This window comes from Myzus persicae, unplaced genomic scaffold (genome assembly GCF_001856785.1).
Source record: "Myzus persicae strain clone G006 unplaced genomic scaffold, MPER_G0061.0, whole genome shotgun sequence".
Lineage (NCBI taxonomy): Eukaryota > Metazoa > Arthropoda > Insecta > Hemiptera > Aphididae > Myzus > Myzus persicae.
In genome coordinates, this window is record NW_019102023.1 from 271,709 (window position 1) to 283,646 (window position 11,938).

The window sequence follows — 11,938 nt, forward strand, 5'->3', positions numbered from 1 at the left end:
TTTTAAAATGTTTGACCGGTTATATTGTGTGAATAATGGGTATACAGGTATAATGTAACATGTATATTAATACTCGGAAATCAGTGAAATCGAAAGTCGCCAATTTAAAAATATAATGAAAAATAAATGTTAAAAATAACAGAAAATGTTACTTCACATTTCAGGAACCAATCGGAATAATAGTTAGAATCATAATTCATAGCTATAAAAGTATTAACTATAAATAACTAAGACTATGAGTATACCAAATACTCTATATGACAATACGGGACAATCTATGGTAAGAAACACGACATAAATATGCCCACGACAGTCATAGTGGTTGCCTATACATAGAGAGCCTAGATAATAGATAATAGCCTAGATATCTAGGCTCTCTACCTATACATATTCTGCCAGACAGCTCGGACTAGTCTTAGTCCGTGGTTTTAGGTAGGAATTATTATTCTGTGTTATTACTATAATTTTAGTATATCATATTATCATACCTATTGTGCAACATTTTATTTTTTGAAAGCCAAAATTAATATAGTTGTTTGTGATCATTCGATTTATACTCTGATCAACCTATAATGTACAACTGAAATTATTAATTAATACTATTTTAATAGAGCATTTGATAAATCCCATCACGCCCGGATTAACACTATCGTAGGCCCTAGGCACAGAGCTAATACCCATGTGCTAATACGGTCCTGTAGTGTCCAGTATTTACATGATTAAGAAACCTTTAACCCTGTCATGCACGAGGTTTTGAGTATGTTCTACACCCTTGTGGCACAGACATATACATTTTTATAATTTTTTTTTTTTGTCGTTACTGTTAAGTATTAAAAATATATCCAAACATAGAATTTAGAAAAAACAAAAAAAACTTAAAAACTTAGGAAGATACCGAAGGTAGAACACCGTAAATCCTACCGTGCAATAAACGGGTCATATAGGTATTTTAGATACCTACATGTAGTACGTTGCTTGCTTTCGAACATTTCACACAAATTAATTATTTATTTAACTTAAATTTGACTGTTCTCTGGAATATCTGTATGCATATAAATATAAACATTTTAAACTAAAGACACAACGAATTAAAATAAAATAAGCAGGAGAGCATGATACAAATTAAAACTTGCAAAATACGACATAAAAACTGCTAATGCACATAATAATATAATAGCAAAAAATGTTTATTCAATAGGTACTTAATATAATTATACACTTATAAGTTATAAAAAATCGTTTCTTCTAATACATTTCTTGCGTCCACGCTGTTGCTAGAATATATTCTGACTGAAACAATAACCATACAAAAAAATAAGTTTCTTGTATTTTAATTGTTTTTTTTCTAAATATTTACCTTTTTTACACATTATTATGATGGTCAGGAAAACAATTCCTAGATTTTGTAATACAAAGAGGAATATCGCATACTGACCAAGTCCTCTCCGTTCTAACTTCTTTTTGTTTTGTGCTACACCGAGCACATCTCCTCCTAATCGACAATTTTGTCTGATGAGCGGATTTCTCGAGCCTGATGTAATCGAGAAGATGAGAACATTGAGAACTGATGGCTTTATTTTCGTTGTGTTTTTTAATTTACGTTTATTAATAATGGTTGTGCTTAGTAGCTGTCCCGAAATTTCTAGTCGAAAGTTTTTCATTGTCATTTTATTCCCTGTAGCTTGTGTTTATACTATATGCGAATTTACAATTGCAATATCAAGAAAATGAAAAAAATTCTATGCCACAATTTTATGACTTTTGCGATCTATTTGGCATGATATTTTATTTTAATCCAATTTGTCTACGCAGTTCATATCTTGATAATAATCTTTCAACACTTTTGGACATGGTATTATTGAAACTGTTCCATCTTTAGCTCGCCTTTGCACATTTTCGGTATCCCTTGGCCCTTGGGTCATGGAAATTTGATAAAATACTTACCATACGTTTAACTTTCCATTTGATGATTGATGTTGAAAATTGATCGATACACCAATCATAATCTCCTTGTTTAAATAATTTGTCATCTTTGAATTTCGCCAAATGTTTTCTTGTCATATTCACAATTCCGCATGCGTAAATACCATTTAATTTTAAATAAGTTATAAGTGGATAACTTGTAAAATAATTATCTAAGTATAAAAAATAATTTTTATTTTGAAGTGGAGCAGACAAATTTTTAACCACCCGCGCAACCAAGTATTTTCAGCTGTGTCACCAGATTTTCCTGTGTGCACATCGAAGTTCCATAAATATCCGTGTTTGTCAGCTAAAGCCCATACTTTGTAACCTAACGCGCTCTGGCTAATGGTGACAAACGAAAAAAAGTTAGGTTATATTTTTTTCATTATATAATTTATCTTTTGTTACATTCACGTTGTACCAAAAATCTTGTTAGTAGAAACATGTATTCATTATTTTGTATCTTACATTTTTATTATAATAAATTAGCGTTCAAGTAAATGTTTTATTCATTACTTTTTATGAGTTTCTAACCACTGCGGTCTGAAACATAACAGTCGGTTACCTACTTGGTTGTCAGACATGTCCACGATTTGGATTATTCTCGTTTAAATAGAATAACTTTATTTTGAGCATATTTTGAACGTAATGTATATAATTCCATTATTTGATTTTTGAAAATGTTATGAATTCAATAAACGTGTACAATTATTGAATTATATGTTGAATTGTCGAATTTGTCACCTATACGTGATTAATTGTTGAAAATTAATTAATTAGTTAGCTTAATCCATGGAAAAGTCATTGATATAATGAAGTAGTATTGTTGTAGTAAAACTCACAATATTAATTCGAACTAAACTTCAGTTGTAAAAAATGCGATTACTATGCATTTCCCTAAAATTATGAAATAATATGCAAGTCCAAATTTAAGCATAACAATCTGCACATTAAAAAACGTTTATAATATTTTATTACATCTAATAAATATAATAATATGCACTTACACACAAACATTATTGCTTTCAATAATATCAATTATCAACCTTTCGATGTGTTCACTATTGTCTTATTAAAAAGTATTATTTTAAAGTTTTTATACTTTTTTTTTGCATTTAACCACAATTATTTTTGTTTATTAACTACCTATTAAATACAAAATATGTCCCTAGTCATAACTAAAAAATCATCGTAAACAATAATTTTTTGGAATAATAAATTGGAATAATTTACGATTATTCAATACTGCAGGATTCACCTATATCATACACTCATGTCAATATTTAGAACGAAAATATACATTTTTTTAACAGTTTAGTGTTCAAAATGTTTAAAAACAATTTTCTCATTCAATTATAAGCACAAATAAATAACAAACAAGTTAACTAACGGAAGCGACTGATTTATTTTGAAATGTCAATACACATTATTATAATAAGGAAAAAATTATAAAATTATGAACTGTTTGGGCTATTGCATTTTTGAGTTAGAGGTTGATGTGAACTTCATGATTTAACAGTTCTGAAAAAACAACAAAATAGTCAATATATTATAAAATACAAGTATGTATAAAGAATCTTAGTTGAATAAAATAATAAATTAAAAAATGCATTGGTTTTTAATGAAATTATTATAGCTTTTATAAGTAAAAACAATTAAACGACATTTTATTTTAATTATAAGTTAGTAGGTAGGTATTCAGGGGCGCAATTTCAACAAAAAAGGTGGGGGTGCTGAAGCCCCTTAATTTTTTTTTTTGATATTACATTATGGTTATGGATGCCTGCATAATGACTATTAAAATGAAAATAAATATGAAAAATATTGGGGGTGCTAAGCACCCCCCAGCACCCCCCGAATTTCGCCCTATATAGTACCAATAGGTACTATATTATAAACAAAAGTAAGACAAAAAAAATAAGTGTTACACCTACATTAAAAGAAATTGAATTTCTTTAAACAAATTTCGAGGATCATATCAAAGGAATTCATATTTAATTTAGTGAGTTATGATTACTTACGTATTATGTTGTGATATAGGTTATCTTTATCAAATTGGCCTACATATTGTAATTTTACAAATAATTTAGTATTGAAATTTTGAAAAAAATATACATTTAGTTTATTACTTATTAATAGTTAATTATGATAAAAACATTAAAATATTGTATATATTTTAACGAAAAACGCAAAACAATAACGTGCTAATGAATTGTTGTACCAATTATTTTATTCATCTACCTTGCGAAAATTAAATAAAAATACATCGATCCAAATGTATTATTATACCGAACATGAAAATATGTTCAAAACAAATTAACTCGAATTTGAAAAAAAGCATCCACTGTTGACCGAAATTTAATTCGCAAAATATTACATGATTTACAATCAGCCAATCGATTTCAAAGAATGTATAGTATACTAGCTGAAATACCCGCCGTTGCCCGGAAAAATTCCTTTAGGTGTATAAAACTTATCGGTGTGCATTTATCGTTCGACGATTATAAATATGTATAATAATAGCCAATAGGACTATAGGAGTATAAATGTATAATATTATATTGGTATACATAGGTGTACGCGGGATGCATGAGATTATTTTTATTAAAGGATAGGTTGCAGGTAGCTGGAAACCCGCGGGCCGCCTTGAGCCCGTGCCGTGCAGCATTACATTGGATACGTAGCATTCGCTTGCGTTCGTTCGTGTTCGGGCTCTAATGTAAACGCACCTTAATGTCCTTAATACGTATTGAAAATTGTCCATAAATAATTAAAATTGTTAATTACTCCACTAAAACGCAACATTTTTTAAAATCCTTTCTAAATGCACGGTGAAAATATGAGAAGAACCTCTAATCCAAATTTCAAGTTCGTACGTTGCGTAGTTTTTGAGTTACAGCGATCAGTGACTAAGTGGTATTTGAATTTTATATGTATAGATAAACCGATGAAATAAAAATAATAAAGAATTTCTTATATAGTAAAACGCTAAGCAGTTGAAAAAAGTCCCGCCGAGCGCCAGGGGTTCAATAATATATTTATAAACCTCGATGGCTATGTAAGTAGTTACTACTAATATAATATTTATTTAATTGTTTAAATAAATATTATGATATAAATTTAAAAAAAAAATTAATGTACTTATGTTCAAAATTTGAATTCGTTTATGTATTTACCATTAATTGGCTGGTTGCTGGAGTGGCTTTGGCGACCGATTTGATGGCCTTAGCAGATTGGACTTGTCCTACGACGACGATGTTCATGGTTACTTTTTCAGCGCCCATTTTTGGTTTTTGGTTGGTGTTTAAGGAGTAAAGTGAAAACTGAAAGTAAACAAAAAAAAATTATAAAAAAACACGAATAATTTAAATATCATAAAGATTTCAAAGAAATATTATTTCTTATCATGGGATAATATATGATATATGTGGGTACTCACTAATTATTAGATTTGCACGAAAATTGTGTTATGCCGGAACGATACACCAGTACGTTATTTTATACACTGACGATTTTCGCTCAATGTCGAGCGGCGTGGTGGCGTGATTGTAACAAGTGGTCGCTGTTGGCTATTCACCGATAGAGTGCTTGGTGGCGATTCGTGAACCCTAACTATATCGTACGATGTCAAGATTGTAAGTTCGTAATAACAATAATTGTAACTCTTTTTGACTTCGAATATAACACGTTCTGAATTTCTGATTGATTCATATACGATTATAATGGACTCTAATATAGTTATAATATAAGATAAGTACCTCGAAAACGAAAACTTAAAATATCTAACCCTAAATTATATCCCAACTTTGTTGATAAATATATTACCTGTTTACAATAAACTTGTACTTCTAATGCAATAAAACTATCATAATTATTATTAAAGTTGCAATTTAAAAAAAAAATGATCCTCTAACAATATTAATAATGGTCGGTGACCCAGAAAGCCCATCAAAATATGAATATACATGAAACTTGTTTTTTATTATAAATGAATGTTTTTACCATTATTGTTTTTATATTTAAGTCCCTTAATTTTTCCATTTAATCACCTGGTGAATTAATCATCAATCGTATTAGATATATGATTTTATTTATGTAATTTTGTGTACATATAGCCATATAGGGGGATTTCCCAATTATGTCAGCGGCATTTTGTACTTTTATAGTTAATTTATTAAAATTAAGAGTTTTGCTGTTCAAAAATTTAGATGTTTATATACTGTTTAAAGATAATAACACTCACACAAACTCTTTTTTTTTAAGATTTTAACAAACCATTTTGCATTTGACATAATTGAAACCATGACTTTTGATGATAAATATTTAAAAGTTTGATCTTTAAGTTTACTTAAACATTTAAAAGTTCAGAATGTGAACCAATGCATAATTATTATGTTGAGCTGATGGGGAAGGAGAGGTTAATTATGTTACCTCGACTGAAAGATCACTTCACTAAGCAGAAATCTTTCGTCTTTTATTATTGTATATCAATAAAGTTTATTATTCGTAATATAAAATAAATCAGCAATTCAAATAAACGTAAGTCTGGTTGATCAACGAGAAGTAAACATATTATACCTATTTGACAATTTGATTTAGTTCATCTTTTAATCCAATTAATGTTAATAATCAATAGGAATAGCTTACATTTTGGTACAATAGTAGTTTTATATTTTTAATGTAAGTGGCTATAAAATATTGTCTTAACATTGTGACCATAAACCATAGAGTTAAAAGTTCCCCTTATCGTTTCATATAAATCATATCGACTTTTGGAAACCACTATATAATGTTAAATTGGGTTTTTCTAAATTTCAGATGGTTATACATTTTTTGTTATTTTCATGGGCGGATAGGTATTTTTTTTTACCGGGATATATTTATTAGGGCCACATATACCTAGCGCCTATGTATATTGTATATAAAAAAAATTTAACTTCTTTTGAGTTTTATCGTTGGCACATTTGCTTAACAAATCTTGATTTATTCTTTATTTTTATTTTTGTTATTCGAACATCGATTATATTTATTTATACTTACATTTTATACATTATTTAGTTTTAGCACAATAGAACATACAACAAAATAGATATGTATATATACGGTATCGACGAGTTTATATAGAGGCCCCTATGCCCTAATGGAGTATACAAATATTACAAATAAGCATTAATACTGCATTATAAAAATGTACTTTTATATTATTATTATTTTTTTTTTTTGGGCGGGGGAATGGGACCTCTGAGTATAATATTGATGGGGGACTAACGGGGAAATCCCGATTTCCCGATAAGCCTATCCGCCCATGGTTATTTTCTTAGGTAGAATACAAAAAATGTTTGTGGGTAGAATTACGGTTCAGAGGGGTAACATAAATCTAATGATTTTGATGCAATAACATGTCTAACATAAATGTCGTATCGACGTATTTGATGTATTTTACTAAACTTATATACCCACAACGATTAAAGGCTGCACAGATAATAATATAATTTAAAATTATAGCTGTAGGTAAGCTAATATTATACAAATAAGTACAATTATTTGATAAACAATGTAAATTAACGTAAACAAAATGTATAGAGATAAGATTCAAAATGTTGTATTTTTACAAACTCTACTAATATTTTTTTGTGTGTCGACGCATGGGGAACAATTTAGTTTTCTAGGTATGTATTTTAGTTGATAGTCTTTAAGATACATTTTATTATGTAACAAGGTAGAACTGACTTTGAAGTTCAAAAATCTTTTTATCACAAATTTTGCGGGTTTGTATAGCGATCTATGTATAGATATCATATGAATATTGATTTGTAAACAACCATTGCAATACCTATTACAATGATCCATCAGTGATCACGCCATCATCCCCACTTATTCATTCAGCGGGAGTGTATATAAAGTCGTCCGAGATCTCAATTCTGGCATAACACATTTTTTTGTACAGATCTATTCATTGGTAAGTACAAAACGATAGTAATTATTGTTTTATTTTGATTTCAAATTAATAATAATTTTTTTCCATTTACAGTTTTCACTTTAAACCTCAAAAACCCACCAAAAACCAAAATGGGCGCAGAAAAGGTATCCATGAACATCGTTGTCGTCGGACAAGTCAAATCTGCCAAGGCCGTCAAGACCGTCTCCAAGGCCACACCAGCCACCAACCAACTGATGGTGAGTACATGTATAACTTTTCATATAACATTAAAATGCAATTTGATAGGTATTGTAAATTTAAATTATTAATTCATGTGCTTGAAAATATAATCACCCCAATTTTTTCTATAAATATTCAAAATGTTTTGTTTGAATTTGACGAATTGAAGGACTGAAAATGTTTTCAAGATGAATAGTATATTTATTAGTTATTACATATTAATAAAAACAATAACATAAACACTTGATAACATTTTCATACGAACATTTTGTATTTTATCAATGAATTTAACTTATGATAGGTACCTAAATAAAAAAAATAAAAATATTAGTTAATAGCATTGGTATATATGTTTTAAATATTTATATTTGATGGTAAAATTAATCAATATTTTGTATGAACAATGCAGTTATAAACAATATCTATACATTTTTTGTTCCTTAATTAAAATTTGTTATCAAAATATTAAATACATTATTTTTATACTCTATTATTTAAATTTCAAATATTCATTTTAATTTACTGGTTATTTTTTTTTTTTTGTTTCATACTTACCTATAATGTATTTTTTATTACACTTTAAAACGTAAAAACAGTTGTTTAGAATGTTTGAATGTACATTTAATTAATGATCAATAATATTTATCTTATTTCATTTTTTGTTTTTTTTTTTTTCAGAACTGTTAAATCATGTAGTCTACATACATTGGAAAACTCAAAAATGCCATAGCCCAAATAGTACAATAATATGTAATTCATTTCAATATTTACAACACAAAATAAATCAATAATTTCTGATGAATTTAACTGTTTTGTGTAATTATTTTAATTTTTACCAGGTTTCGTGGACTTTATGGACCACATTACAGGTCCTTGGTTTTTTAATCAATAGGTGGCATGAATTATAAAACTTATTTTTAATACCTATTATTATTTTGCACTGCTTAATATGATCATGAATACTTCTGTAGTAAATATCAGTGATTATAACATTGGTACTTGATAATATCATCCGATATTGTAATAAAATATTATTAAAGATAGATTATTATAAAAATATAATAATTATCATTTTAAAACGATTTATCGATTGATAACATAAGTTTTTAGTCACTTCAGGTTTGACTCAAGTATGTCTCACAAAAATGTTGTCATTATGGTTTTAATGACTTCAATTTATTATTTATTTGTTGGCCGTAATCGAAATAATCAGAAAAATTTCGTAGTATATTCGGTTAGGTTAGTGATTTAATTTAATTGACCTTAGTGAACAAAAGTTGAGTGTTATTATTAATAATAATGTAAAAGTAGAATAATATTGTATTGATTTTAATCAGACTTTAATTTTGCCAAAATTATAATATTATGTATAATTGCGATGAACGTTGTGTTAGATAGGTATTGTTAATTGTTTTTGAATAAAACTAAAATACTAAAACACTTAAAAATAGTCAAGCTAAATTAAACTTTTAATTCTCCCTTTTTTGCAAAGCATTAATATTATAATAGTTATTATTTTGTGTTTTAGAGAATTGTTTTTGATTAAGATTGATGATTTGAGCTTGTTTTTTATTTAAAGGTTAAAAATATGGTATTATTCTTTGATGCATCCAATATTGGTATTTGGTAACATACGAAATAATTTAGATTGAAACGTCCTAAAATATTCGTTCTACATAATATTCATGGGTACGTCATTTACTAACAGTATTTTCGAATTTTAACATAAGTAACTGATTTTAATAACAAAACTAATCTAGATTAGAGTTTTCTCAAAGAAATATTATAATATTGCAATTAGTGGGTAAATAATAAGGACAAACACTAAATTTAAAAAATGGAATATTGTATACTATTTAATATTTATACTTATATTAAGTGATAAATAATTTGTATAGTATTCAATTATATTCATTGACAAGTATACTCTTTTAAAAACATGTTTTAATATTGGACAATAAATTTTATAAATAAAATAAAAATGAAAAACATTCTATCAACAAATAATTTAATAAAATTATGTTATATTATATAAAGTTGGAATAAAAAGTTGGAATGCATTACTGTAATCTACAAAAGCAAAAAGTTCACTTATCATTGAAATCTGTGCCTCATCTATATTATTTTTTCTCGAAGAAGATTCGAGTAAATATTGTATTCGTGGCTTGTTGACAGTTTTCGCCGAGAAAAGGCAATTCATAAATATACTACAAAATAAAAAAGTGAACATTTTTTAAACAATTTCAATTGCACACATTTTGAGAAAAATACAAATTAAAAATTAAAACTGCATGCAAAATAAACTAGTTGGTATTAAAAAAAAAATTGACTACCATGTATTTTGATAGGCTATCTTCAGTAAAACGGCTACGGTTAGAGGTTAAAATATTTTTGTACATCGAAAACGATCTTTCTACGTCCACCGAAGTTATCGGGGCGTATTTCATACTTAAATAATTATCTAAATTAAGATTGCTACTTGATAGATGGTCATCGCTTGTGGTTTCTCCAATCAATACTTGGTTAGGTTATAACTTATAACTTATAACTTATAAAATACAAGAATACCGGTCAAGATGTAATGAAAAGAAATAATTGCAAAAAGAGTACATCACCAGCCACACATGGTGTTCCTACCACGCCGCCCGAAAGCGCAGCTACAAAATCGGGGCTCTACTCATCCATGCTGTGGTGCTAACGGTGGGTTAAAAAAAAGTGTCGTCGCCGGGCTTAGTCAGTCGCAAAACGCACGTAAAGACGAAGGGTGAGTGAGACAATGGGAGCAAGATAAATAGAGAGCATTATAGATGGTATTTAAATTAGTCAGTCGATATTTTAATGCACGGCATCGGTCGAGTGGGGAGATTGTATATTCCGCCCGAAATGAACAGGTAAAAACAAGGTCTGCGGTAAATTCCTCCCGGAAAAATATCCAAGTAAAAAAGGTACATGTAAATTCCGCCCGAAAAAATATACAGGTACAAAAATAGTTCCGCCCGGAAAAATAAATATTTTTAAACTAAGCGTTCCGTGACTGTAAGACGCGACCGTACTTTTCGCGACGCGGCGCGTGTTATAACTTATAGTATTGGGAAGTCACAAAATGTTCGAATATGAACAAAAAATAAATAGTATGGAAGTGATATTTTGACTTGTATTTATTATTATTATAATTTTTACTATTTTACGATTTTTAATACTTTTATATATATTGTGCTAATTATTGATTATGATTTAATTTTACTATAATATTATGATTGTTATATTTACTTTTATAATTATTACTATTCTTACGGTTATACATGATTTATGTTGTAATTATTGACTTAATATGTGAAATATATATTTATTTAAATAGCCACTTCTAAATTATAATGTTTAATCTATGTTATGTCAGTAATAATAATATGATTAATAAGACACATTTAGAAATATGTTTATTAACAGTAATACATTTTTTCGGGCGGAATTTACATGTATGTTTCTTTACCTGTATTTTTTTCCGGGCGGAATTTACATGTACCTTATTTTACCTGTAGTTCATATTGGGCGGAATTTACCATTTTCGGGCGGAATTTACATGCGCCCGTCGAGTGTGCCCGGACTATGGAGATTGCAGAGCCGTGCACTCGTCGCATCGGCAGGTGTGGAGTTTGATCGGAGGACCTGAACCAACGGGACGTTACACTTACACATACACGTAAATAATAATTAAATGATAAATATATATATTAAACTGTGGAACCAATATTCTGGTCGTCTATATAATATTGTACGAGTATGTCAGTGTAGAAATTTGCCTAAACGTTCCAA

The 11,938-nt window shown here is 28.3% G+C and overlaps 1 long non-coding RNA gene across 1 annotated transcript; it reads left to right on the forward strand.

Annotated features, from left to right (window-relative positions):
* The first annotated feature begins 7,791 nt into the window (after positions 1-7,791).
* Positions 7,792-8,932, forward strand: LOC111031035. Its single transcript, XR_002604159.1, has 3 exons — positions 7,792-7,924; positions 7,997-8,142; positions 8,804-8,932. It is a non-coding gene; the product is annotated as an uncharacterized LOC111031035 (long non-coding RNA).
* The last annotated feature ends 3,006 nt before the right edge of the window (positions 8,933-11,938 follow it).